The sequence below is a fragment of the Pleurodeles waltl genome, chromosome 9, assembly GCF_031143425.1.
Source record: "Pleurodeles waltl isolate 20211129_DDA chromosome 9, aPleWal1.hap1.20221129, whole genome shotgun sequence".
Taxonomy (NCBI): Eukaryota; Metazoa; Chordata; class Amphibia; order Caudata; family Salamandridae; genus Pleurodeles; species Pleurodeles waltl.
In genome coordinates this window covers 807099548-807126716 of record NC_090448.1, presented here as the reverse complement: position 1 = coordinate 807126716, position 27169 = coordinate 807099548, and the positions used below count along the sequence as shown (strand labels likewise).

The following is a 27169-nucleotide window of genomic DNA, read 5'->3' as shown; positions in this document are numbered from 1 at the left end:
AGGTTTACACTTTGTAAGCATGCTACCCATTACAGTGGTGCAATGTTCCACCTATAGGCAGGAGTTTTATATGTGCACTTGCCCCCGCATGTGCAAGGGGTTGAGAAATGTAATGTTCCTTTATGGATACATAAACTGTGCGCATCTATTGGAAGGTTAGTGGGTGTTTACAATGCAGTAGGATGGAGGTGCGCACGATAGGGCTCTCTAGTGGCACCATGTTAGATTCCAGTAACTCACTAAGTGCATGTTTTTAATTTGCATTCTGGTATTTATAACCCTCTATTTATAGAGGGAACACCACTTCGTCTGTTACTGATTTCTCAATGAGCTACTACTGCCCGATATAAGGCTACTTTCTTGCTTGCTATTGATGTAGAGATTATGTGGTTTACTGTGGCATAGTCATGGATACATGCTTGCTGTACTAAGTTTATTACATAGATGTCTAAGGCCTCACTCCCTAGCCGAAGTGCCCATTTCCAGTAAATAGGCCAGACACAGATTGATTGACAATCTCCAGCCATCCCCAAATGTATCATGGTAGGTACGGGTTAGAATATTCAATTTACAAATTTTTCATAGTGTTCACTGATAAATTAAAGGGAAGCTAATGGTGAACATCAATTTACAAGCATATCTTTCAGATTTTTGTATTTGTCAGTGTGAGGGCAGAACCCCAATAATTCACTATGCCCCAATATTTCAAAAAATCCCAGAATTACCTTAAGGTTCCACTCCTACAACCTCAATCTAGATGTAGAGTCACCACTGCTCTCACCAGAGGGTCAATCAATTAACGTTAATAGGACAAATAATTTGAAATACTGAGTAACTACGTTCTGGTCCATGGGGAATTTTGAAAGATTTATTAGAGAATTTGTCACATACAGAATTTGTTTTCATGAAGACAATGAAATACATTATCGAAGCAATCCAATAATTCAGGAAAATCAGTAAATCATCACTAGGCCCAAAGCATAAGAAGGGGAGTGGAAGTCTTTATAAAGCTGCCTGCACTTTAAAGGCAACCAGCAGTATCCTTAGTGGAAAAGGGAACTTCTAATAAACTGTCTGAATCACAAAGGAAACCAACATCTTTCTTGGAGGAAAAGGACAAGTCTTTGAATAAACAGACAGAGCCTCTTGAGGATCAAGAGGAAGTCTCCTCCACATGGACAGTCTTCATGTTAAAGAGACATTATGTAAGAGCTCAAAGTAAAACACAATAAATAAACAATATCAAACATGCTAGTATAGAGTACCGTGGTAGATTCACACAACTCTTTAAATTTTTTAAGAAAAAATAAGGATGCAGGGACTAGAAGAAAAAAAAGAAAAAAATATAATAGATGGAGAGGATAAAGAGGGTATTAAAGAAAAAGGAAAGAGAAACGCAAGGAAAGGAAAAAAAGGAAGATACAAGAAGAAAAGACCGTACATGCCAAAAAATGACGACTGCCAACACATACTTGGTTCAATAATAAAGAGGATATCGGGCGATGATGCCACATATGGGGTTGGCATATCTGAAAGGTGCGGATCACACACCACAGCAGAATAATATATAAAAAAGGAGGGGAGTAAACAGGGTGAACATACATTACGGATCTACAGAGATGAAAAGAAAAATATGTCAACAAGCATGCAATTACATAGCATCATATTAAACACATCATGTGAAACAACAAATCTTAAAATATATCAGTACAGTGACAGAAATAATTAACTTTTAGATGGGCCAGCTGTATCCATGTTATTGTCAGTGGTGAAAGCGTTAATACATTTTTTGAGTTACTCTGGATCTTAATATGTAGAGGTGTTGTTTTGATAGGTAACCTTGAAGAAGCGAGGATGAAAGAGACCATATTTGGCTCCCACAGCTCCTAAGGTAGGACGAAGGTTGAGGAACTCTTTTCTTCTGTTAGCCGTAGCACTGGGGACAACTTGTGACAAGAAGACTTTTATGCTTGACCAAGCAATCTGTTGTTTGGATTTGGCTGCCTGGAGCACATTCAATAAATCAGTGAATTCGAGGAAAAGAATGATAACTCCTCTAGGTTCAGCAATGATGTTGAGGAAGAGAGACGAGGAACCAGTCTATGAGCTAGCGTGGTAGAAGAGGGTAAATCTAACAAATTGGGGAGAAAAGAGATGAAAATACGTAGATTATTTCACCTATTCCTGTTACGCAAATCGCACACTCGACTGCCAGCAGAATCTCCAGATGCAGTTCCAGCATCCCACGATGCTCTTTCCAGTGGGAATCCGCTTCCTGCAAGGTACAGGAAGCATGGCATGAGCAGAGACCTGATCAATACGTTTTTTACCCACAGATGTATCTCCAAGTTTGAATTTTTCCTTGATAGTATTAACCCCACTGAGGCCAAGACCCTCTATATTAATTTTAGAATTGGTACGCTGCCACTTAAGCCTTTTTTGGCAAAGTGAGAAAAGACGAGTGTGACAGCAGGGAGTTGCCCCTTCTGTCACAATATTCATGAAACAGGCATTTTTTACTCTTTTGCCACAAATATAAAAAGCGGAGGTCTAAGTGGATTCTCCCATTATGCCACAATTTGGGTGTAAGGCAAGATCTGGAGGTACTACGTCTATTAAAATCTGACACATCAGAATCGATTGTTTTTGCTCTGTCAATTTTTTTTAAAGTAGGCTTTGTACTTAATATCTAGTCCAGTGTAGAACCGGGTAGAGATTGTCTTTATTCCATTGAACACCGCAGCAGTGGGGCTTGGCTATCTCCATGTGGACTTATTTTAAAAGTTCCATAGCTTCGTCCTCGGTGTATGTAATATGTAACTATATAACGAGTTGATTATTTACATATGCAAGTTGGTTGTTACTTCAGGATCTGGGGTTTCTACAGGAGCATTATCGTTATAATTTCACAAGTGCCGGGGTCCATATGTGGTTCTTATTCAAGCATGTTTTATGTACTAGATTGATGCGCTAATCACTTTACAACTGCATGACTCTTTATGAGTATAAGTGCACTAATGAATTTTGAATCGTGAGGTTCCATATGCTTGCTGCTATACCGTTTATAACTCTCTACCTTGTAACACTTTATTTTGATGCTTCGTGATGGTCCTCAAACTTCACCATGTCGCTACATGCATTTTTTCTTTAAAAAAAAAGGATGATGTCTGATTTATGATAACTGGAAGGCATCCCAGGAACTGGGACTCCCTTGCAGATGCTGCACCCGCAACTTTCTAACCGCCTGGGCCCTCTACATGTGGACGTTCTCTGTATGCTTTATACATAAGCTTGTTGCACCCATCACTTAACAACTGTTTGACCTTCCATGTTGTAAGCTTGATGATGTTTTGGGAATTGATTCCTTACATGTTGAACGTCATACCATTTTATAATGGCATCTTTTTAGTCTTAATGCTTAGTTTTTAACTTGATGTCTACCTTTGTTTTTTATTTTATCATGACTACTGTACTTTTATGGTTGTACACAACCAAAATAAAGTCATGAGAACCGGGGAAAGTACTGAAGGTAAAGAGATTTCACCAGGATTCAGGTTGTGCATCAGGTGCTTCTACGTAAAGAGATTTAGCTTGTCAACAGTCATCTTGGAATTCAATTATGGTTCCATTTATTTCTGTGTTTGTCACAGTGAAAACAAAAAACACCTTACAATTGTGGCATATGGTGCGTAAAGTAATGAAATACAATCCCTGTTCAATTATTGGAACATTTCAGACACCCGTTATGACAACACTTAAAGGAGGTGGCGTACTTTTTATGGACAACAAGTTATATATTTTTTCAAGCTCCAAATTTACTTTGCGGGAGTCTCTAGGCCATGGGTACTCACAAACATTTTTCCAGGGGCCAAAATTACAGTCTGGTTTGTGGCGGAGGGCCGTACCAGTGGTGGTGGAGGTGGGGTACAGGGCGGTGTCACGGGCAGGGCTACAGGGATTATTTTAAAAAATTGCCCCTTTTCAAAACATAAAAACATTACTAGACAATGCTGTATTTCAAAGCCAGCTATAACTACTAAGCTACACAGAGGCCATTTTGATAATACATTTTTATTACAAGACAATAGCAGTCTAAGAGGCATTGCACAGTAATCCCAATTAACTGAGTCCAGAAAATAGGTATGTCAAAGAAAGATATACTAAGAACTTATTTTACACTTCATGTCTCCTATAAGTGTCCTGTAATCTGGTACTATGTCTGAAACAGCAAGTTGTAAGAGCTGATCCTGATGCAAGTCTGTAAGCTTATTCCTGATATCCATAACAAAACATACAAATTACTTTCCGGGCCACTGTCAAAAGGAACAATATTCCAGAATTCTTCTGGTGCCTGCCCCAAGAAAGATGCTTTGAGAGCTGAATTGTGCTGCATATCTATCAGCTCCATTTGTGCTTGCGCCCTGTTCATGCCAACAAGTTCATCATCAAGATTTCGTGCACTCACCATCCCGGGGTTTTCAACCAACCAAAACAGAGGGGTGAGGGCTCTGAAATGAGAAAATCGTTGTTTGATCTCCCCAGAAATGTTCTCAAGACATGCATCAAGGTTTAGAGTTGGAAGCATTTCTAGTGCATTTGAAAACGTCAGAGTCACAACAGCCAATAGTTTTGGGAAGTGGGCGAAGTCTGCAACATCCAGTTGTTCTTTAAATAGCACAAGCTTACTCTCAAATGAATAAATACAATTTCTCACGGAGCACACAAGCCGCTATTTGCCTGGCAGCATCAAATTGAGAGCACTGAAGTGTGCAAGTAGATCTCAAAGAAAATGGAGCATTATAAGCCATTTCACATCCTTTAGTTCTAGGAATGATTGACCTCTACTGTTTACCAAGTGTTCAATTTCAGGGAACAAAGCAGTGAATCAGTCCAGAACTTTTCCTTTGCTTAGCCATTGCACTTCAGGGTGCTTCAAGAGGTCTGTATATTCAGCTTCGAATCATAGCTTTAAAAAGTGTATGGTTAAAGGCTTTGGCACAAATACAATTTTCACTGCAAGTTTTAGGACATTATTCAGTTCTCTGTGCTTCAATTTTGCACAAAAAAACTTCTTGATGAATAATGCAGTGGTAGTCTATCACAGTCTGTCCAGTGAGCCTATTTTTAATCAGCGATATAAAGTCTCTGTCATAGCCTACCATGGCAGGAGCCCTATATCTTGTGGTGCTACCTAGAGTGTCCAATGGTATGTGATGTGTTTCAAAGTAATTGCAAATGCTATCCAGTATATCTTCTCTTCTTGTGTGCCCTTGCAGTGGTAGATGGCACAGGAGGCCTTCTTTGGGATGAAGTGATTTGTCCAAATGCCTCACCCAAATTAATAACTAGGCCACATCACCTATATATGTGTACTAATCCATGACAATGCTTAAGAATGGTGACTATGACTGCTTTGATCACCTCCTCATGGACATTTTCACCCATTGCCTCTATTATGCATGCACATATGGAATCCAATAGCTTTAATGCACTGATTTCTTTTAAAATGCTGACTTTATTTCTATAGTTTTCAAACAAAATTTCAGCCACTGAAAGGAAACATTCCTTCACCAGCTCTGCCTCCGTGAATGTCTTCTTATGTTAGGCAAGCAAGTAGCATATTTTGAATGATGCTTCTATAACAGCCTCAGATTCCTTCATCTGAGAAACGAAGAGCTTCTGCTGGGAAAGAAGCGATTGCTTTAATGCTGCCACTTTTGCTGAACGCATTTTTGAGTGCACTGGGAAGTTCTCAGTATATCCTGCATGGTGAGTTTTGTAGTGCTGCTCTAGATTATACCTTTACATTACTAAGAACATAAACTTTCTCTTTGCAAAGCAAACAGGTGGCTTTCTCTTTGGTCATTCAACAAACAAGTACTCTTCTTCCCATGCTGCCTGGAATGACCTGTGTTCAATCTGTGTGGATCTGGGTCATTTGCAAGGCTTGGAAACGGGACTGTAGGCCTTTGAAGAGCTCTCCAGCGGGTTTGTTACTGTGCAATAAGTAACATTGACCAGGAATCAAATTTCCTTCTCACGACCAGTGGACTGACACCGCCTCATGACCTATGGACCGACAACGCCTCACGACTGGTGGACCGACAACGCCTCACGACTGGTGGACCGACAATGCCTCACAACTGGTGGACCGACAACCCGTCTCACTACAGACCTATGTGAGCAACACCAAAGTCATGTTTTGTTTAAACATACAAAGTGATGTGTAAAAGAGACGCATGCACATCGAGATTAAACATATAATTGTTAACATACATGCTGGCCTGGGTCCATTCCCAGAGAAGCATTTTATAAAAAGGATTTTCTGCAATTATGCTTGCACCTTGCTAGACATCATAGGTTGATGGTAAAAAGTTACTCCACTTTGCAACCTCTAGTTTTGTCTCCCCACTGCAGAAGTGAAAGCAGCAAACAGCTCTGAATTAAAAAGTAGCACACAAAAACAGTGATAATGAGACCATTGAATGGTAAGTAGGCTCCTTTTTAGAGAGAGTTTTTTTTCAGTGCACTAGGTCACCAAGCAATAGAAATCAACTGTGCAAGAAATGGCTCTGCAGACACACTAATGCTAATTCAGTCTTGTTTTTACCATAAAACCACACTGGAGCAATTATGCAGTGTAACTTTAATCAGCCATTGCTGCTATGCTTCTCTGACCTGGCCATTTTTATTGGAGGAAATCTACTTCAGTACAGGCAGCTAGTGGCCATGCACGTGACGTCACCAGTATAGTTAGAAGAGGGCAGCTGGAGTGGGAGCATGCGCAGTGAAGGAAATAGGAAGTTGATCCATGTTCTGTGGCTGACCAAATGAGAAACTGTGCATACAATGAGACACTTTTCTAGTTTCTGACAACATTTCAATGTATTGACCGTCGTCCTATAACTCAAAACCTTTCTCTCTTGTCTACTTTGTACTATTCTCCTAAAAAAAATATAGAATTCAGATCAAGGTAGGCATTCAACGTTACACATCTATATCTTTATTATACTCGAAAAGAAGAGTAGCATGTCTATGGGGCAGAAATAAAATTCTCACAACCAAGGCCTGTTTGGCAGATGTAACTCCTTGCAATGAACAGCTGAAGATATATAATAATACTCTTCTGCAGAGTACAAGGCCTACAGATATACATCAACCAATGCAGAAGCATCTGGCCAGTGCTACACCTTTGATTTAGATGTGCTTGATAACCATTGTTTAAGAGGACTTTATTGTTTATGTAATAGCATGATTATGATATAATCCTTGGGTATATGTATAACAAGCATTTGCAATGCAAGAGGTCTTGTTTTTTCTTGAGTTAGAGCTATTGGCACTGTAAATTCATAACTGGACTTTTCTTGCCACTTAAATTGGTCATCCCTGCCTCATAATTTTGTCTTTTCCTGCCATATAATTCCAGTGGCCCAGCATTTAACTAAAGCACTCCATTTATCTTCTTCCTCTAGCTTAAAACATATACAATTATCATAAAAACCTTTATCAGAAATAAACTTTTGGCATTAGGGTGTAATGCTCACACCATAACGAAAATATAATTTGGGACGGATTGGAGGATGAAAGGAAATAGGCAGTCGGGAATAAAGATGGAGAGGACAAGTGGCGTAGTAACGGTGTCCTGGGCCCTGGATTAGGAAAGAAAAATGGTTGACTGGAACTTCAGTAGGAAAATAGAGCAGTAATTAGAGTGAGGTCTCTGGGCCCCAGTGCCAATGCAACTGTTGCTCCATTGATAAATAGGCCTCAGGAGAGAAAGTGGATGGGGCAGAAAAAGAGAAGCGAAAGGAATACAACAGACAAAAGGAAGAAAGAGAAGAGGCCGCAAAGAAATAAAAGAACGAAAGGAAAGAAGGAACGAGAAAACGAAAGGACAACTAAAAAAAGAAATAGAGCAAATGTGTGACTCAAAAGAAAAAAGGGGCAGAAGCTAGGGAACGAAAGATAAAGAGGAACAAATGATGAAAGAAGTGTGAAAAGAAACAGAAAAATGAACATTAGAGAAAAACAGAGAGAAAGTGAGAGAAACAAGCAGCGAAAGAACCAGGGCATGTATGTACTGAGATTTCCCACAGACACAGAATGGGTAAATCACTTTGACACTTCGGGTCTCGACAAGTAACTTGTGGCTTCCACATACAGATGGGGAAAAGAGGGATTTTTTAGTAAAACGTGAATTGATAGATAACGATAAGAAAAACAACAGAGAAAGGAAGAAAGATCTAAAACAAAAAAATAAAACAAAAAAAAACAACAAAAAAAAATGTCAAGGACGCATAACCAGTCAAAGGAAAGAGGAAATAAAAAAGACAAAGAATGAAGGGGAAAGAAAAAAATATTGAAAAAACGAACGCCTGATGAATCAAAAAGAGAGGAAAGAAATAACCAAGCTTTTGCAAGTTTGAAAGAGGAGGCAGCAACAGGGACAGGGAAATAAAAAAATAAATAAAAAAAAGACCCTCCCAAATAAAGATGGCAGCTAAGAATAGATTGAATTGGCTACCCCATGTCCTCAAACAGAAGTCAGAGTGTGGAACAGTAAGGGGGCACTGCAGAACAGCATAAGGTGCATTAGCAGAGTTGTATGTGAACCCCAATACAGCAATATTGGGGTATAGACAGAGCTGTATCCCGGCCCAGTGCTGGAGTAAGAGAAAGGCAGCGGGTGAGGAATGAGAAACGGAGTGCCATGTAATTCCTGGTATAGGAATAATGGGGAGCTACAGATTAAAGTTGAGATGCACTGACAGAGTTGTACGTGGGCTACAGTAATGGAATAGTAATGGGTACACAATGTCAGAAACGAGGTGTGTTAATGGAGCTATGTGTGGAACCTAGTATTTGCGTGCCAGTGTTGCTGAGTGTTAGCCTGGAGGTGCGCTGGTGACGCTGCGAGTGGGGCCCAGCATGGAAGTGGCATTGCCTCCGAACCCCAGAAGCGAGGGGTATGTGTGTGAGCTTCAGTACTGAGTAGAAATGTGTCAGAATTGATGGGATCTGGCGGCTCCCATCAACAGTGGTGTTGGATGTTAGACGTGAGGCGCACTTGCTGAGCTGTGTTATGCTCTTTTGAGTCCAGTATTGGTTTGGCAGTGGGACTGAATATTAGAATTAAGCTCCTTTAATGGAACTGTATATAAGCGGGATCACAGTTTAGGAAAGAAAGTGACCTTGCCAGTGAGGTGCACTGATGGAGCTGCGCCCGAGGTCCCATTACTGGAACAGCAGTGTGTACTAATTGTAAGAACTGAGGTGCTCTGGCAGATAGCATGTGTGGGGTTCTGGCACTGGCAGGGACTGAGGGACTTGGAGTGTGTGAACAGATGCGAACTGATGGAACTGCGTCCGAGGTCCCAGTACTGGAAAAATAGTGTGCACTGGCTGTAAGAACGGAGGGCTATGGCAGACAGCATGCATGGGGTTCTGGCACGGCTGAGGGGCTTGGAGTGTGTGAACTGAGGTGCACTGATGGAGCTGCGCCCAAGGTCCCAGTACTGGAACAGCAATGTGTACACAATGTAAGATCTGAGGTGCTCTGGCAGACAGCGTGCGTGGTGTTCCAGCACAAGCACAGCTGAGGGCTTGGAGTGTGTGAACCGAGGTGCACAGATGGAGCTGCGAGTGGGATCCCACTATGGAGCAGAAGTGGGCACTGTCTCTTAAGATTGCAGAACTCTGGTAGAGCTGGGTGAGAGGTCCCGGCACGAGAACAGCAGTGGACACTGAGTGCTTGGAAGGAGGGGCTCTGGCTGAGCTGCACGTAGGTAGCAGAGCTGAATGAGCAGGGACGCCATACAAAAGGTTCCTAGGTGACATCATGTCACATCTAGGGACTGGGCCTCTGGATGGGGGAACGTTCCTGTATGCTTGTTGGAACAAAGGTGGGGGCAGCGGATTAATATACGATACCACTGAATTACTTTAATTAGGAAAGATCAGGCACCTATCTTATTTTCCCTCTTTTACAGGAAATACAGGACCGTCAGCAGAAGACAGAAGAGGAGAGACGGGACTTAGCAGAAAGCCTCCCCAAGGAAGAGAATCGCCGAAACTAGACTGAAGGCTGGCCGGAGAATAAGAAATGCTGGAACCCGACTGAAAGCAAGTCAGAGAACGAGGAACACTGGAACTCAACTGGAGGTTGGCTGGAGGACAAGGAACTCGACTTGAGTGGAAACAGGTGAGCAGAGCAATAGGTACAAAGCCAAGCAAGGCCTCAGACTCACAAGCATCCTTAAATAACAAAACGTGTAAATGTGCCTTTTGGCAGTTGATTGCTTGTTAAGGAAATGAGCAATTATCCTCCTGACTGTGGCACATGTTCAATACAGATCACAATGTGGAGAGCACATATTTTGGCAGTTATAGTTGGAGCAAGTGAAATACAATGTGCATAATCAACAAGCATTGGTTATAATAAATGAGACATTTAATAAGCATTGGTTATTGAAAACTTGATATTCAAGGATGTAATGAATACCCAAAGAAGTCTGAATGTTGCAAACAACAGCATCTTACTGTAATCGAGCTCTTGGATGTCCTAGTGTACCCACAACAACAGCCTTGTTTACAGCTAAGCTCGGAAACCGAGGCGCCCTGGCATACTGCCTGTATGGAGTACTGGCACAGTAGAGGGCTTGGAGTGTGTGAACTGAGGTGCACTGATGGAGCTGCGCCCAAGGTCCCAGTACTGGGGCAGCAGAGTGTACTGACTGAAAGAACTGAGGTGCTCTGGCAGACAGAGTGTGTGGGGTTCTGGCATGGCTGAGGGCATGAAGTGTGTGAACTGAGGTGCACTGATGGAGCTCCAAGTGGGATCCCAGTATGGAGCAGAAGTGGGCATTGTCACCAAGCATTGCGGAGCCCTGGTAGAGCTGAGTGCCTAGGCTATAAGCAATTACAAGCAGTCCTCTTCCCTTGCTCTCAGCATCAGGGACCACAGGCAGCAAACATGGTAAAGAAATTCAAGCCAAAGAAGAGTGCAGATGAGAGAGGGTGCAGGGAGCTCAGAAAGACGAACTGTGACAAAGGTAACAGCCTTGTTTACGGCTAACCTCAGAGCAAGAATGCTGTGCAAATGAAAAGGGAAGCGTCCCTGGAAAAGAGCAGGAAACAAAGTAAAAAAAAGTCCCCTACAGACCAGATAAACAGGACAAAGCGTAAATATACAGTAATTGGTCCCTGCTCCCACACAGAAGGAGGAGGGACAAAGAGGCATGACCAACTACTAGCAAGCAAGGATTTTTAACTGACACTGAAACTAAGACATGAAATAGCTGGAAGCCCACAGAAGTTTACTTAAAAGTATACAAGAGGTTGTATGCTTACGTTCGACCTAAAAACTGTATAAAACCTGACCAGGCAAAGCGTATCTGTTATCCACATGTGGCACAACCCACTCCTCCAGCACTGAGGGCTAACATTTGGCAATGCTGGTGTGAGACTTTGGGCCTGATTTAGAGTTCTTCGGATGGGTTACTGACAAATGTGACGGATATCCCATTTACCGTAGTACAAGTGCATTACATTTAATGGCATTTTTAATACAGTGATCACAATATTGTCAATTCTGTAAAGGAGTAACTCGTCCTCTAAACTCTAAATCAGGCCCTCTGTCTTGAAATAAACAATCTTTTCCAAAGCCACATGACTGCTGAGTAGGCTACATAAGGAGTACTATGAAAGAGTAATGATAGATAGGACTGATGTGCGGATCCGAGGTCAAAAAAAAAATTGGGAACATTTTTTACCATGAGGGGTCATTTGTCCTATGGATCTCCCTGTGACTGGATCTGCAAAGGGTCTGCATTCTTAGATATCTTTATTTCTTTTGCCTTTAATAACTCCAAAACTACTGAATAGATTTACAGCAAATCACAAAAAAGATCTTTTTGGCCAAAGATCTGACTTTCTGTCAAATTTGGTGTAATTTCGTTCAGCAGTTCGGGCTGTATTCGTGTCTAAAATTTCTATGGGAAATAAAATGGGAAACAATTTTATCAACTCCCTGTAGGAGGCTGGACTGGTTTGTAGTGAGTACCAAGGGGTACTTGCACCTTGCACCAGGCCCAGTTATCCCTTATTAGTGTATAGGGTGTCTAGCAGCTTAGGCTGATAGATAATGGTAGCTTAGCAGAGCAGCTTAGGCTGAACTAGGAGACGTGTGAAGCTACTACAGTACCACTTAGTGTCATATGCACAATATCATAAGAAAACACAATACACAGTTATACTAAAAATAAAGGTACTTTATTTTTATGACAATATGCCAAAGTATCTTAGAGTGTACCCTCAGTGAGAGGATAGGAAATATACACAAGATATATATATACAATAGCAAAAATATGCAATATAGTCTTAGAAAACAGTGCAAACAATGTATAGTTACAATAGGATGCAATGGGGACACATAGGGATAGGGGCAACACAAACCATATACTCCAAAAGTGGAATGTGAACCACGAATGGACCCCAAACCTATGTGACCTTGTAGAGGGTCGCTGGGACTATTAGAAAATAGTGAGAGTTAGAAAATTAGCCCTCCCCAAGATCCTGAAAAGTGAGTGCAAAGTGCACTAAAGTTCCCCTAAGGACAAAGAAGTCGTGTTAGAGGAATAATGCAGGAAAGACACAAACCAACAATGCAACAACGCTGGATTTCCAATCTGGGGTACCTGTGGAACAAGGGGACCAAGTCCAAAAGTCACAAGCAAGTCGGAGATGGGCAGATGCCCAGGAAATGCCAGCTGCGGGTGCAAAGAAGCTTCGACTGGACTGAAGAAGCTTCGGTTTCTGCAGGAACGCAAAAGGCTAGAGACTTCCCCTTTGGAGGACGGATCTCTCTCGCCTTGTAGAGTCGTGCAGAAGTGTTTTCCCACCGAAAGAACGCCAACAAGCCTTGCTAGCTGCAAATCGTGCGGTTAGCGTTTTTGGACTCTGCTGCGGCCCAGGAGGGACCAGGAGGTCGCAAATTGGACCAGGAGATAGAGGGGACGTCGAGCAAGACAAGGAGCCCTCTTAGCAGCAGGTAGCTCCCGGAGAAGTGCCAGAAACAGGCACTACAAGGATGCGTGAAACGGTGCTCACCCGAAGTTACACAAAGGAGTCCCACGTCGCCGGAGACCAACTTAGAAAGTCGTGCAATGCAGGTTAGAGTGCCGTGGACCCAGGCTTGGCTGTGCACGAAGGATTTTTGCCGGAAGTGTACAGGGGCCGGAGTAGCTGCAAAAGTCGCGGTTCCCAGCAATGCAGTCTAGCGAGGTGAGGCAAGGACTTACCTCCACCAAACTTGGACTGAAGAGTCACTGGACTGTGGGAGTCACTTGGACAGAGTTGCTGGATTCGAGGGACCTCGCTCATCGTGGTGAGAGGAGACCCAAGGGACCGGTAATGCAGCTTTTTGGTGCCTGCGGTTGCAGGGGGACGATTCCGTCGACCCACGGGAGATTTCTTCGGAGCTTCTAGTGCAGAGAGGAGGCAGACTACCCCCACAGCATGCACCACCAGGAAAACAGTCGAGAAGGCGGCAGGATCAGCGTTACAGAGTTGCAGTAGTCGTCTTTGCTACTATGTTGCAGGTTTGCAGGCTTCCAGCGCGGTCAGCAGTCGATTCCTTGGCAGAAGGTGAAGAGAGAGATGCAGAGGAACTCGGATGAGCTCTTGCATTCGTTATCTAAAGTTTCCCCAGAGACAGAGACCCTAAATAGCTAGAAAAGAGGGTTTGGCTACTTAGGAGAGAGGGTAGGCTACTAACACCTGAAGGAGCCTATCAGAAGGAGTCTCTGACGTCACCTGGTGGCACTGGCCACTCAGAGCAGTCCAGTGTGCCAGCAGCACCTCTGTTTCCAAGATGGCAGAGGTCTGGAGCACACTGGAGGAGCTCTGGACACCTCCCAGGGGAGGTGCAGGTCAGGGGAGTGGTCACTCCCCTTTCCTTTGTCCAGTTTCGCGCCAGAGCAGGGTTAGGGGTCCCCTGAACCGGTGTAGACTGGCTTATGCAGAATTGGGCACATCTGTGCCCAAGAAAGCATTTCCAGAGGCTGGGGGAGGCTACACCTCCCCTGCCTTCACACCATTTTCCAAAGGGAGAGGGTGTCACACCCTCTCTCAGAGGAAGTCCTTTGTTCTGCCATCCTGGGCCAGGCCTGGCTGGACCCCAGGAGGGCAGATGCCTGTCTGAGGGGTTGGCAGCAGCAGCAGCTGCAGTGAAACCCCGGGAAAGGCAGTTTGGCAGTACCAGGGTCTGTGCTACAGACCACTGGGATCATGGGATTGTGCCAACTATGCCAGGATGGTATAGAGGGGGCAATTCCATGATCATAGACATATTACATGGCCATATTCGGAGTTACCATTGTGAAGCTACATATAGGTAGTGACCCATATGTAGTGCACGCGTGTAATGGTGTCCCCGCACTCACAAAGTCCGGGGAATTGGCCCTGAACAATGTGGGGGCACCTTGGCTAGTGCCAGGGTGCCCTCACACTAAGTAACTTAGCACCCAACCTTTACTAGGTAAAGGTCAGACATATAGGTGACTTATAAGTTACTTAAGTGCAGTGAAAAATGGCTGTGAAATAACGTGGACGTTATTTCACTCAGGCTGCAGTGGCAGGCCTGTGTAAGAATTGTCAGAGCTCCCTATGGGTGGCAAAAGAAATGCTGCAGCCCATAGGGATCCCCTGAAACCCCAATACCCTGGGTACCTTAGTATCATATACTAGGGATTTACAAGGGAGTTCCAGTAAGCCAATGTAAATTGGTAAAATTGGTCACTAGCCTGTTAGTGACAATTTGAAATAAATGAGAGAGCATAACCACTGAGGTTCTGGTTAGCAGAGCCTCAGTGAGAAAGTTAGGCACTACACAGGGAACACACACATATAGGCCACAAACTTATGAGCACTGGGGTCCTGACTAGCAGGGTCCCAGTGACACATAACAAACATACTGAAAACATAGGGTTTTCACTATGAGCACTGGGCCCTGGCTAGCAGGATCCCAGTGAGACAGTGAAAACACCCTGGCATACACTCACAAACAGGCCAAAAGTGGGGGTAACAAGGCTAGAAAGAGGCTACTTTCTCACACAACCCCCCCCTTTTTTATTCACCCCTGCTTGACGAATCACCCTGCAACTTTTCATGCACTACAAGATCAAGTAGGGCTTTATTCTTTGACAAATGTTCACTAAATTTTCCAAACAGCGCCAAAGCAAACTAAAAAAAACTTTTCCTATGGCAAGTAGGTCCTAACTATAACTATATTCAATTCAATAATTCACTTAAAAAAACAAAGGTTACAGGGATGTTATAGTTAGGCATTTTAAATGTGCAAAACCATAGAAATTCACCTGTTACTGTTAGAGTTACTGTAACTCGTGCCCTAAGGTAACTATAACTCACGTTCCCCCATGCACATTTTTTTCGTCAAAAAATGTAATGCAAATATTACATTGATATTACCAATGATGTTATCAAAGAGGTAATAACAGCCATAATTTGTGGGGTAATTAGCAGAGCATGGCGAGGGCGCGAGTTATAGTTACTTTAGGGCACGAGTCCAAGTTAATTAAGATAACTCTATAAACGTGTGAATTTCTATGGTTTTGAATGTTTAAAATGTGAGCCTAACTATAACCTCCCTTTAACATTTGTTTTTTTAAAGTGAATTTCTATTTTTTCTTTAAATTCTATTTCCTAACTATAACATCCCTTTAACCTTTAGTTTTTTCAGTGAATTTCTATGTTTTTTTTAAACATATAGTAATTTTCATTACTATATGTTAAGCCAACCACTGCTGATCACAGCTTGCCGCAGTAGGAGGCCAACCCCCTACAAGCATCCAACCTTGCGCCGTGCACGGCCGAAGGCCATGCGCAGCAGGGGTTGGGTGGAAGGTCAGGGCTGCGGCCAGACCCTGTGGCCACTCCCCCTAATCACCCAAACCCTTTGGCCATGCACAGCAGGAGTTAGCCGTGGCCTGTCTGGGTGTGAGAAAAGGTGTCAGAGGGTGTAACTGGATTTAAGAGTGGCTGTGAGTGTGTCTGTCTGGGTGTGAGAGTGGGTGCATCAGTGTCTTAGTGGATGCGTTAGTGTGGGTCTGTGAGCGAGTGTGCGAGTGTCTTAGTGGGTCTGTGAGCGGGTGCTTCAGGGAGTGGGACTGTGAGCAGGTGCACAAGGGTCTCAGTGGGTTTGTGATTGGGTGCGGGTGTGTGGGTAAGATTGAAAAAGAAATTGAGAGACAGAGATAAAGAGTGAGAATTTGTTTAGGCTTGATGAATGATATACTTAGAATAAGATATTTCTGGACAAATTGAAAAGAAAAATGTATTTGTCAATTAAAAAGGGTGAGATCACCTTTTAGTATGAACCTTTTCAACCCACGCATTTGATTGGAAAGAAAACTGAATGTTCCATCACTAGGAATCTCTAACAGTCAAAACACTACTATATAAATAAACACACTGCCAAGGGATACTATGATTTGAACCTTCAGCCTCCTGAGTGACAGTACAAGACCTTGACCATGAGGCCAGAAATGACTGTTCTGCCCTGCATCCAAACGTAACTATAACATTAATCCCAAACATCCTGCTAGTTGGACGCTTTGAAGTCATAGCATGGAGAGACCGCTGCAATGAAGGTGCTCTGCCAGCCCAGCTGTGGTCCAGTCCACCGAGTTTGTGTGATGCATCCTCTTATAGCTCTGCTTTGGAACCACCTGTAGGAAATTACCATCTTTCTTGGCATGTTACCCCCAATTTTACATGTATGTCAGTATGTTTGTGCCCGTCTCACTGGGATCCTGCTAGCCAGGACCCCAGTGCTCATAGTTTGAGGCCTGAATGTGTACACCTGTGTAGTGCCTAACTGTGTCACTGAGGCTCTGCTAATCAGAACCTCAGTGCTCATGCTCTCTCTACCTTTAAATTCGTCACTATAGGCTAGTGACTACACTTACCAATTTCAATTGGCATACTGGAACACCCTTGTAAGTCCCTAGTATATGGTACCCAGGGCATTGGGGTTCCAGGAGATCCATATGGGCTGCAGCATTTCCTTTGCCACCCATAAGGAGCTCAGACAAACCATTACACAGGACTGCCATTGCAGCCTGAGTGAAATAACGTGCAGGTTTTTTCACAGCCATTTTCACTGCACTTAAGTAACTTATAAGTCACCTATATGTCTAAACTTCACTTGCTGAAGGTTAGGTGCAAAGTTACTAAGTGTGAGGGCACCCTTGCACTAGCAATGGTGCCCCCACATAGTTCAGGGCCATTTACCCGGATTTTGTGAGTGCGGGGACACCATTACACGTGTGCACTACATATAGGTCAATACCTATATGTACCTTCACAATGGTAACTCCAAATATGGCCATGTAACATGTCTAAGATCATGGAATTGTCACCCATTCCAAATCTGGTATTGGGGAGTCAATTCCATGCATTCTGGGGACTCCACTATGGATCCCCAGAACTGCCAAACCAGCTCTCTCGGGTTTTCTCTGCAGCTACAGTTGATGCCACCCACAGACAGGGTCCTGCCATCCTGGGGTCTGGGCAGCCCAGTCCCAGGAAGGCAGAACAAACCATTTCATCTGAGAGCAGGGTTTTACACCCTCTCTCTTTGGAAACAGGTGTTAAAGGCTGGGGAGGGTAGCCTCTCCCAGCCTCTGGAAATGCTTTGAAGGGCACAGATGGTGCCCTGCTTCCATAAGCCAGTCTACACCGGTTTAGGGAACCCCCAGTCCCTGCTCTGGTGCGAAACAGTACAAAGGAAAGGGGAGTGACCACTTCCCTGTCCATCACCACCCCAGGGGTGGTGCCCAGAGCTCCTCCAGTGTGTCACAGACATCTGCCATCTTGTTTCCAGAGGTGTGGGGGCACTCTGGAGGCCTCTGAGTGGCCAGTGCCAGCAGGTGACATCAGAGACCCCTACTGATAGGTGCATACCTGACTAGGTAGCCAATCCTCCTCTGAAGGCTATTTAGGGTCACTCCAATGGGCTTTTGCTCAGATTACGACTTGCAAGAATTAATCAGGGTTCTTCTGCACTTCTCTCTTTGACTTCTGCCAAGGATCGACCGATGACTGCTCCAGGACGCCTGCAAAACTGCAACAAAGTAGCCAGAAGACTACCAGCGACATTGTAGCACCTAATCCTGCCGGCTTTCTCGACTGTTTCCTGGTGGTGCATGCTCTGGGGGCTGCTTGCCTTCATCCTGCACTGGAAGCCACAAGGAAATCTGTGGGTCGACATGACGAGCATGGACCCTGGATCACAGGTGGTAGACTCAAGTGACCCAGACTGTCCAGTGGTCCAACTGTCCGAATTTGGAGGAGGTAAGTTCTTGCCTCCCCTCCTCAGACAGTAATCCTGTGCACCGTGTGATCTGCAGCTACATAGGCTTCTGTGCTTATTTCCAAGAAATCCTGCATGCACAGCCAAGCCTCGATCCACAGCACTTGGTCCTGCGATACTCAGCTCCCTGAGTTGATCTCCGGTGTTGTGGGACCTCTCTTTGCAGTGTCGAGATGACCGGCGTGTTCAGACTTCTTGAACCCGAGTTCAAAGTCTTCTGCGGGTGCTTCCTTCCTGTCCGAGGGCTCTTTACGTTGCTGAGGGCCCCATCTGCCTCCTCAAGTGGCGACATCCTGGTCCTTCCTGGGCAGCACCCTTTTTCCCCAACCGCATCGCTTGCAGCTAGCAAGTCTGGTTTGCGGTATTTTGCCAAGGAAACAACTCTGCATCCTCCAGCACGCCGTGGGACATCTTCTCCACAAAGAACTTCCTACCTCCTTTCGTTGTTACAAGACCTGCAGCTTCTTCCAATCGTAGACAGCCATTTTGCACCTTCATCTGGGGTTTAGTGAGCTCCTGCCCCCCCGCACACTTTAGCAACTCTTGGAATTGGTCCCCTTTCTTTGGAGGTTTTCAGGTCCAGGACCCCATCTTCAGTGCTTTGCAGTCTGTTGTGGTCCTTGCGAAATCCTTTATCACAACTTTAGTGTGTTTCTGGGGAAATAGTAGTACTATACTCCTACTTTCCAGGGTCTTTGGGTGGGGGGTCTCCTTTATACCCTTAGTGTTTTCTTACACTCCCAGCGACCCTCTACACACTACACTAGCCTAGGGGTCCATTCCCGGTTTGCATTCCACTTTTAGTATATGGTTTTTGTTGCCCCTAGGCCTATTGGGGTTTACAATGTTTGCACTACTTTCTGACTGTTTTACTTGCCTGATTTGGTTAGTTGTGTGTATGTTACTTACCTTCTAAGGGAGTATATCCTCCGATATATTTTTGCCACATTGTCACTAAAATAAAGTACCTTTATTTTTTAGTAACTATGAGTATTGTCTTTCTTATGATATAGTACCTATATGATATAAGTGGTATTGCATGAGCTTGCATGCTATAGCTACCTCTATCAGCCTAAGCTGCTAGATCACTACTACACTCTACTAATAAGGGATAACTGGAACTGGCATAAGGTGTAAGTACCATTGGTACCCACTACAAGCCAGGCCAGCCTCCTACACCACCTCTGTGCGACGTATCCCTGAAGCACAACTTTACATCACAGCCCGCAGTCTCCTCTGAACCGCTGCTGTGCAACACATGCCTTCGCATTGCAAGCACCTCATTGATGACATCCTCGACGACAACACAGAAATCCATATCACAGCCCTTCAGCTTCTTCTAAACCACTGGTTCGCAACAGGTATTCAAATTAATTTTATAGTATCACTCCAAAGAATATTGTCTAACCGGTTGCATACTGCCTAACATATTGTGAAGTTAATACAGATGCCTACAGGTTGTTGCATTTGATGGCTGCTCTATGGAGTTAAAAATCTTATAAGTTACCCATATGGAGTACAGTCCTTGAGACTGTGTTATACACTGATGCACTTTGAAGCTGGTGTTCAAACAAGATTCTTCAGGAGTGAAACTCTTACATGAAGTTTAATTAAAGTGATTTCTAAGATATGTCTGACACTTTGACCGAGGATGGTCTCAAATACTACTTTGACACCTGGAGGCTGAAACGTAGATGCACTGACCACTTCTTTCACAAATGAATTGACTTTTAAGTAATCTACTATGACAAAAGACGTTATAAGCTTAAGTGTGTTTGAAATTTTGGTTGAGTGGTCTCCACACTGTCAAAAGTCACGTCTGAGACTTAAAAGTATAACTGTGACCCTCTACATTGGTTTTGCGGTACGGTCTACAGACCCTAAAGAACTTTGTAATATCATTAAACGTGGAAGTACACCTTATTTAAATCACTGCCCAAAACATTATTATTTCAATTATAAATGTAACTATATGTAGACAAGCGACAGTTAAATGTTTGTGCTGGATAACGTATTTACATATCCACTAACTTTGTGATTTTTGTTGTTGTTGTAATTATTCATTCAGGAGACCATGATATTTGTATATTTGTGCCCAGTCTCTTGAGGGATTATCGGGTTGCCCTGTTTTGTGTAACTGTTATTAGTTAATGGGCTACCAGGTCCCCTCTCATATGATGACGACTTCCTGCAATGTTTTCCATCTAGCTATCCCAGAGTGCATTATTCTGCCCATTCCCACAATGGCTGAACTCTTCTCTCATTGTGCAGAGCTGAGTAGCCCACCCTAGAGGTGTGGATACCGGAGAACTACCTGCACATGGAAAAATACTTTTTTGGCAGCTGTCCCCAACATCAACACATCTACCTGAACAAAACAGCATCCTCTCCTGTATATGCCCACCATTTGCCATTCAAAGGTGGCGTCCACTTTGAACCTTACATCTTGGGCTTGCACCCCATGTGGCTCCCTGCTGGGGAGAAAAAACTAAATGTTACTTACCAGTAGGAGTAGTTTTGCAGCCTGAAGAGTTTTCAGGATTCATCTGCTTTAGGATCGCAAGAACCTCTGAGCCCTCCAACTACCCCTTCCCCAGCTCCGTCCCACCAAGTCATCACAGATCCTGTACTGCAGGACCACCTTCACCATAGATGAGACCCATACCATCATGAGCAGCATCCGCTCTGGAGCCCCTAAGGACCCCTGTCCTCACCACATTTTCAATAGAGCAAACACCTCCACCACACCCGAGCTCTACCACACCCTCAACTGTTCTATAGAGACAGCCACCTTCCCAGAGGACTGGAAGAACGCAGAGAACCACCCTCTCTTGAAGAAACCCACAGCTGACCCCCTGGACCGCAAGCATTACTACCCCATATCCCTGCTGCCTTTCCCAGCCAAGGTCATCAAAAAGGTAATTAACGCATAGCTCCATAAGCACATCAAGGACAACATCCTGGACAAACTCCTATTCAGGTTTCAGGAGCCATCACAGCACGGAGAAATCCTCCTCGCCGCCACAGATGAAATCTGCTCGCTCCTCAACCACAGCAATACAGCAGCCTTCATTCTACCGGACCTATCGGCTGCCTTCGACAAGGTCTCGCACCTCACCCTTTGCTCCAGACTCCACGCAGCTGGCATCCGTGAAAAGGCCCTACAATGGATACGCTCCTTCCTGTCTGGCAGAACACAGAAGTCAGACTTCCACCTTACCGGTCAGAACCTATGGAGATCAGCTGCGGAGTTCCACTGGGTTCCTGCCTGAGCCCCACACTCCAACATCTACATGGTCCCGCTCACATCCATCGTCAGGAACCACAGGCTGAACATCGCTTCCTACACCGACGATACCCAGATGATCATCTCAAAGACCGAAAATCCCACTACTGGCAAGAAGAATTTTCATAATGGGATGGAAGACGTCGCCGCCTGGATGAAGGACAGATGTCTGAAGCTCGACTCCGACGAGAGACATATACTCATCCTGTGACCATCCACATCAGCCTGTGATGACTCCTGGTGGCCATCTACCCTTGGCACCCTTCACTCCTACCAAACCAGGCACGCAATCTTGGCTTAATCCTGGATTCATCGCTCACCATGACCAGCGAAGTCAACTGTCGCATCCTCCTGCTTTCACACACACAGACTTCTCTGGGGGATCGACAAATGGATCCCAAAGGACTGCCGCAAAACTGTAACCCATGCCCTGGTTACCAGCAGACTCGACTTTGGCAACACCCTCTACACCGGCATCACCCAGAAAAACCTGAAGAAACGACAGCACATTCAAAACGTCTCCGCCAGACTCATCTTCGACATTCCCTGCCAACAACACCTCTCCAATCCTACAAGAGACCTCCAGTGGCTTTCTAACAAGAAATGTATTGATTTCAAGCTCCTCATCAACGCTTCAAGGCCCTCCATGACCTAGGACCTACCTACCTCAACCATTGCATCACCTACTTCCCCACCAGACCTCTCCACTCAACAAGCACTAGACACCGACCGTACCCTGCATTGAGAAGACCTGGGCAGATGGAAGATCTTTCACGGCAAAGAGCTAAAACAGCTTGCCACAGCACCTCAGGCAGTCACCACTGCTGTATGCTTTGATTGACATGAAAACTGCTTACTACCTTAGGTAGGAATTGAAGGATGGTCCTGAGAACCACCTTGTCCTTGTGTACCTGCAGCTAACGTTTCTATATTCTTAGTGCTTGCAGTTCTCTCTCTCTCTCCGCAGTGAAGTGACCAAGATTAGGAACGCAGTTTTGAGTGTGGGTGATTTGAGAGCTGCTTTGTGCATAGGTTCAAACAGTTTTGTCACCAATTGCGTTAATACCGTGTTTAAGTTCCACAATGGTGCAAGAAATGACCTTGGTGGAGCAATTCTCTTTGATCCCGCTATGAAACCTCTTCACTACTGGTGAAGGAACTGTCACACAAGGCGCCCCGGTGTATGCTACTATCACTGCCAGGTGTACCTTTAGTGATGAATAGGTTAAGCCACTGTCCATAATATATGTTAGTCTCAAATCTTATATTTGCTTCCATTCTCCTGTTAACAGTGCACCAGTGAATGCATGTTCTCCATTTTGCTGCTGTTCTGCTTTCCTGCTCTTATCTCACGATCAGAACCTCTCTGGAATGCACTTCTGAGTTTAAAGAAGACATTTATTGTTATTATTACTTCACCACGAGGTTCCTGAGAGAAGAAATTAGTAGATTGGCAGCACACGTTCAAAAGTAGTCACAGCAATGAAAGCAAAATATATCAAAGTACTTCTCAGTTGAAATGTACACAGCAAATACATGTGATTATATTATAGCATAACTTCAAAGCAAAGCATAAAAGTCAAAATTGCATCACCGTAGGGCAAGGCTGTGGGGCCTATACTCAGCTTCATCCTTTTGGGGCTTCAAGTTGATGACTCCGTTCAACTGCAAGAAAGAGATTTTCTGCCCAAACGGGAGACAGGCAATTGACGTCTCCGTTCCTGTCTGAAGTCAAGATAGTTTCAATCTTTCTCTGCTGTAGTCCAGAGCCATCCTTAAAAGAAAACTCAGCATGAGAACCGAAGATACTTGGAGAGTGGCCAATTCTTCGAGCCTCACTCGTTCTCAGACTGGATTGAGAGGTAAACACAAAATCTACGTGCTCTTATCAGCTAGGGTCTGGTGTGAAAAACACAGCTTGGTCTATCATGTGGAAAAACACAGCTCATCTGCAATGTCTCAACTGCAATGTCTAACTCCACGTTAAAGCCAATAGGCAGCTAACCTAAATATCAAATGTAATGTCTAATGCCATGTCAAAGCCAATAGGCAGCTAAACTGAATACAGAATGTAATGGCTAATGCCATATCAAAGACAATAGGCAGCTAACCCAAATGTAATGTCTAATGCCATGCCAAAGCCAATAGGCAGCTAAACTGAACACAACATGTAATGTGCTACTGGTGAACATTGAGCAACTAATATGCGCAGTGGTGAAACACAAAGTCATTGGTCAAACACAATTAATAGCATCACATTCCACCCTTTGACCAATTAATTTTTGTTTACATACCTCTTATTTCAAACAAAAAACAAAAACTCAACACAAAAAAAAAACATAAGCAAATCAGATTTGAATGATAAAAGCAATCACTGTAAAGCAATGGAAGTGGATTAACATATTGATCTCATAACCTTTCGCATAAGATACATCTACACAGAAAAGACTGAAACTTATATACTCTGATTGGGATAATAGTGTCTCTAAAGTAGCAATTTCATGTAGCATGAGTTCTACTCATGTAAAGGTACACGGTCCACCTGAAAGGTTTGCTGGAATGTAAGCGAAAGTCAGAGTTCCATATGAAGAAAAAAAAACACAGACAGTTAACTGGTAAGGTTGCTTAGTTCCAGTGGAAGAATGTAATCAAACAAGTTGAACTTGAACTGAAGGCACCATTTGTGCAAAATGGATCCATGGTGTTTGTACTTTAATCAATCAGGTTCAGGTTGGGGGTTCGGTCCCTCCCCCGACCCCACACGCACACACCCGAAGGGAGACCACACAGCACACTCATGGTCAGTGGCGAAACGTGGTAGGATCTGCAAAAGAAAAAAGTATGACTTCTCTTGCAAATAACATTTGTCATCTGAAATGTGCTCTTCCTTTCCCTGTTTTTTAATCAGCAGGACGTTTTTTCGGCCCTTTGTTATAATTTCTGCAGGTTCTGGAGGGTCATTTGGGGATTCAACCCACACCTTAGCACTGAGGTTTTTATCTGCTGCACCACAGCTTCCCTTTCCATGCACTGCCAGAAGGGCTGGGGCAGACTCCTTTACCAAACCTCCATTTACTGCAGTTTTGACAAGTGTGATGCTATTAATTGTGTTTGACCAATGACTTTGTGTTTCACCACTGCGCATATTAGTTGCTCAGTGCTCACTAGTAGCACATTGCATGTTTTGTTCAGCCTAGCCGCCTATTGGTTTTGACATGGCATTAGCCATTACATTCTGTATTCAGTTTAGCTGCCTATTGGTTTTGACATGGCATTAGCCATTACATTCTGTATTCTGCCTATTCGCTTTGACATGTTGTATTCAGTTCTGCTGCCTATTGGCTTTGACAGGATATTAGACATTACATTCTGTATTCAGCTTAGCTGCCTATTGGCTTTGACATGACATTAGACATTACATTTGATATTTAGGTTAGCTGCCTATTGCCTTTAACGTGGAGTTAGACATTGCAGTCGAGAATCCAAGCTGTATTTTTCCAAGCTATGTTTTTTCACAAGATGAACCAAGCTGTTTTCTTCACACCAGACTAGACCTGATAGAGAGTACATTTGGTGTTTTCCTTTCTGCTCAGGCTTGGGAAGAGGAGAAGTCTAGGAGATCAGGCCCGTCTCCAAAGGCTTGCGTAGTTTTCCCGAGTCTGAGAGGAGGGGGCACGCTTTTGTAAGGATGACTCTGGGCTTCAGAGATTTAGATTTTAATCTGCTTGACTTCAGGCTGAAATTAGGCGCCAGTTGCCGGTCTCCCGTTTGGGTAGATAATCTCTTTCTCACAGTTGACCGGAGTCATCAACTTGCAGACCCCAGAAAGATGAAGCTGAGTATGTAGGCCCTGCCGCCTTGCTCAAACGGTGAAGTATTTGATTTCATACGCTTTGCATTAAATATATAACCTGCTGTGTACATTGCAACTGAGAAGTACTGTTATATATTTTGTTTTCTTGCTGCGACTACTTTTGTGCTTGAAATCTATTAATTCGTCAAGAACTTGTGGGTGGGGAAGAATTAACAACAATAAAGGTTTTCTTTGAACTCAGAAGTGCATTCCAGAGAGGTTCTGTAAGCTCTGATACAAGATAAGTAGGAAGGCAGAACAACAAGTTGGGCCATTCTGCCTCCAATCTGCATGAATGAATCAGATTCTCTTCTAGTTATCAGCATAATTTTGATTTCTCCTTGGTAATCTGCAGCAATCACTCCCCCTAAAACCTGATCAATTTGCAAAATCACAGTTTTTATCAAATCTAGGGGAATGTGCATCTCTCTAATCTCTTCCCACCTGTAAGTGGCTTTTTCTCCCAGCTATCCACATTTCAGGTGCACCCACTTACCCAACCCCACTAAGTCAGAATTCTGGGTGGACACTTCAGACTCTGAATTTTTCTTTTAACATCTGCAAGGGAATTGAACCAGTTAGGTACAAGCCATGTGGAAAACCAAACGGCTAAACCATTGGCAGTGAACCAAGAATCAGTGTAAAAATGACACATCTCAAGCAGCTCTTGCATTAAAGTCTGACACACATTGTACAACGCTGTTTCTTCTCCTGTGCTAGAAAACCATTTTCAGTCAATGAACCATTAGTCAAACAAACATGCTTTTTATCCTCAGGGGTCACAAATTCAAATGGTGCACTCAATTTCATTGGTGACTTTTACCTGTGGTACTCCCTGCACCCTCTCCTCATCCTGAAAAGGGGCTTGTGATACCTGTTCATGTAGGGCTACAGTGCCTCTAGCCCTGTCTTGCATGTACCAGATCCAGTGTATGATACTAGCCTCCTGTGCCTGTCCTAAACTGTGAGAATTAGGTGGACTCATCACCCACTGCATGCTTGATATTTCAGGTTTCATACTCCAAAGTTCCAGGGGCACTCTTGTCTTCCCCCTGTTCCTGATTTACATGTAAATCAGTGTTTCCCTCTTGCACTGCGCAGAAACCTAAAGTCTGAATTATTTCATTTGCCAAATCAGAAGCGCGCAGCTTCTCATGTTTTTTCCTAGTTACTTTGTACCAAAGTGTTAAGATTTCACTCAGATGAGGGCTATACTGTTTCCAAAAATCAAACAAGCTCATGAAACTCGGTGTCTCTTGCTTAGTGCAAATAGTAAGAAACTTTAAAATCTTTTGTTTTACTTGTGACAACATCTGTCTATTTTCTGGGTTCCACTGAATTCCCAGTAACTGCACATTTTGCGACAGTACTTATGCCTTGTTCGAATTAATTTTACTTTGCAAAAGCGGTCTGTAAATCACATTCCGAGCTCTGTTCTCAGTGTTATCTGTTAAGGAATGCACTTCAACTGCCAAAAACTATGGGGTGTTTTGCTCACACTGAGGCTCAGACTGGAACACAGCTGTTTTAACCCCCTCATTACTGGAATGGGAAAAGCCAGATTCTTCTAAAACAGCAGTTTTATAGATTTCAGCATTATCTTGCATTAATGTGTTCTGGCTAATTTGCTCACGTAAAT

The 27169-nt window shown here is 43.9% G+C and overlaps 1 protein-coding gene across 8 annotated transcripts in view; it reads right to left on the bottom strand.

The window, feature by feature from the left end:
- DNA2 (DNA replication helicase/nuclease 2) overlaps positions 1-27169 on the bottom strand; it is a 179906-nt gene that overhangs the window by 71526 nt on the left and 81211 nt on the right. Inside the window, exon 1 of one of the 8 annotated variants that reach the window (XR_011198785.1) lies at positions 23272-23517. The exons of the other annotated variants lie outside the window; for them this stretch is intronic. The gene's annotated coding sequence lies outside the window, so the exon portion shown is untranslated. Of the gene's footprint in view, positions 1-23271; positions 23518-27169 lie in introns of those variants that run through there. 8 annotated transcript variants of the gene reach the window in all.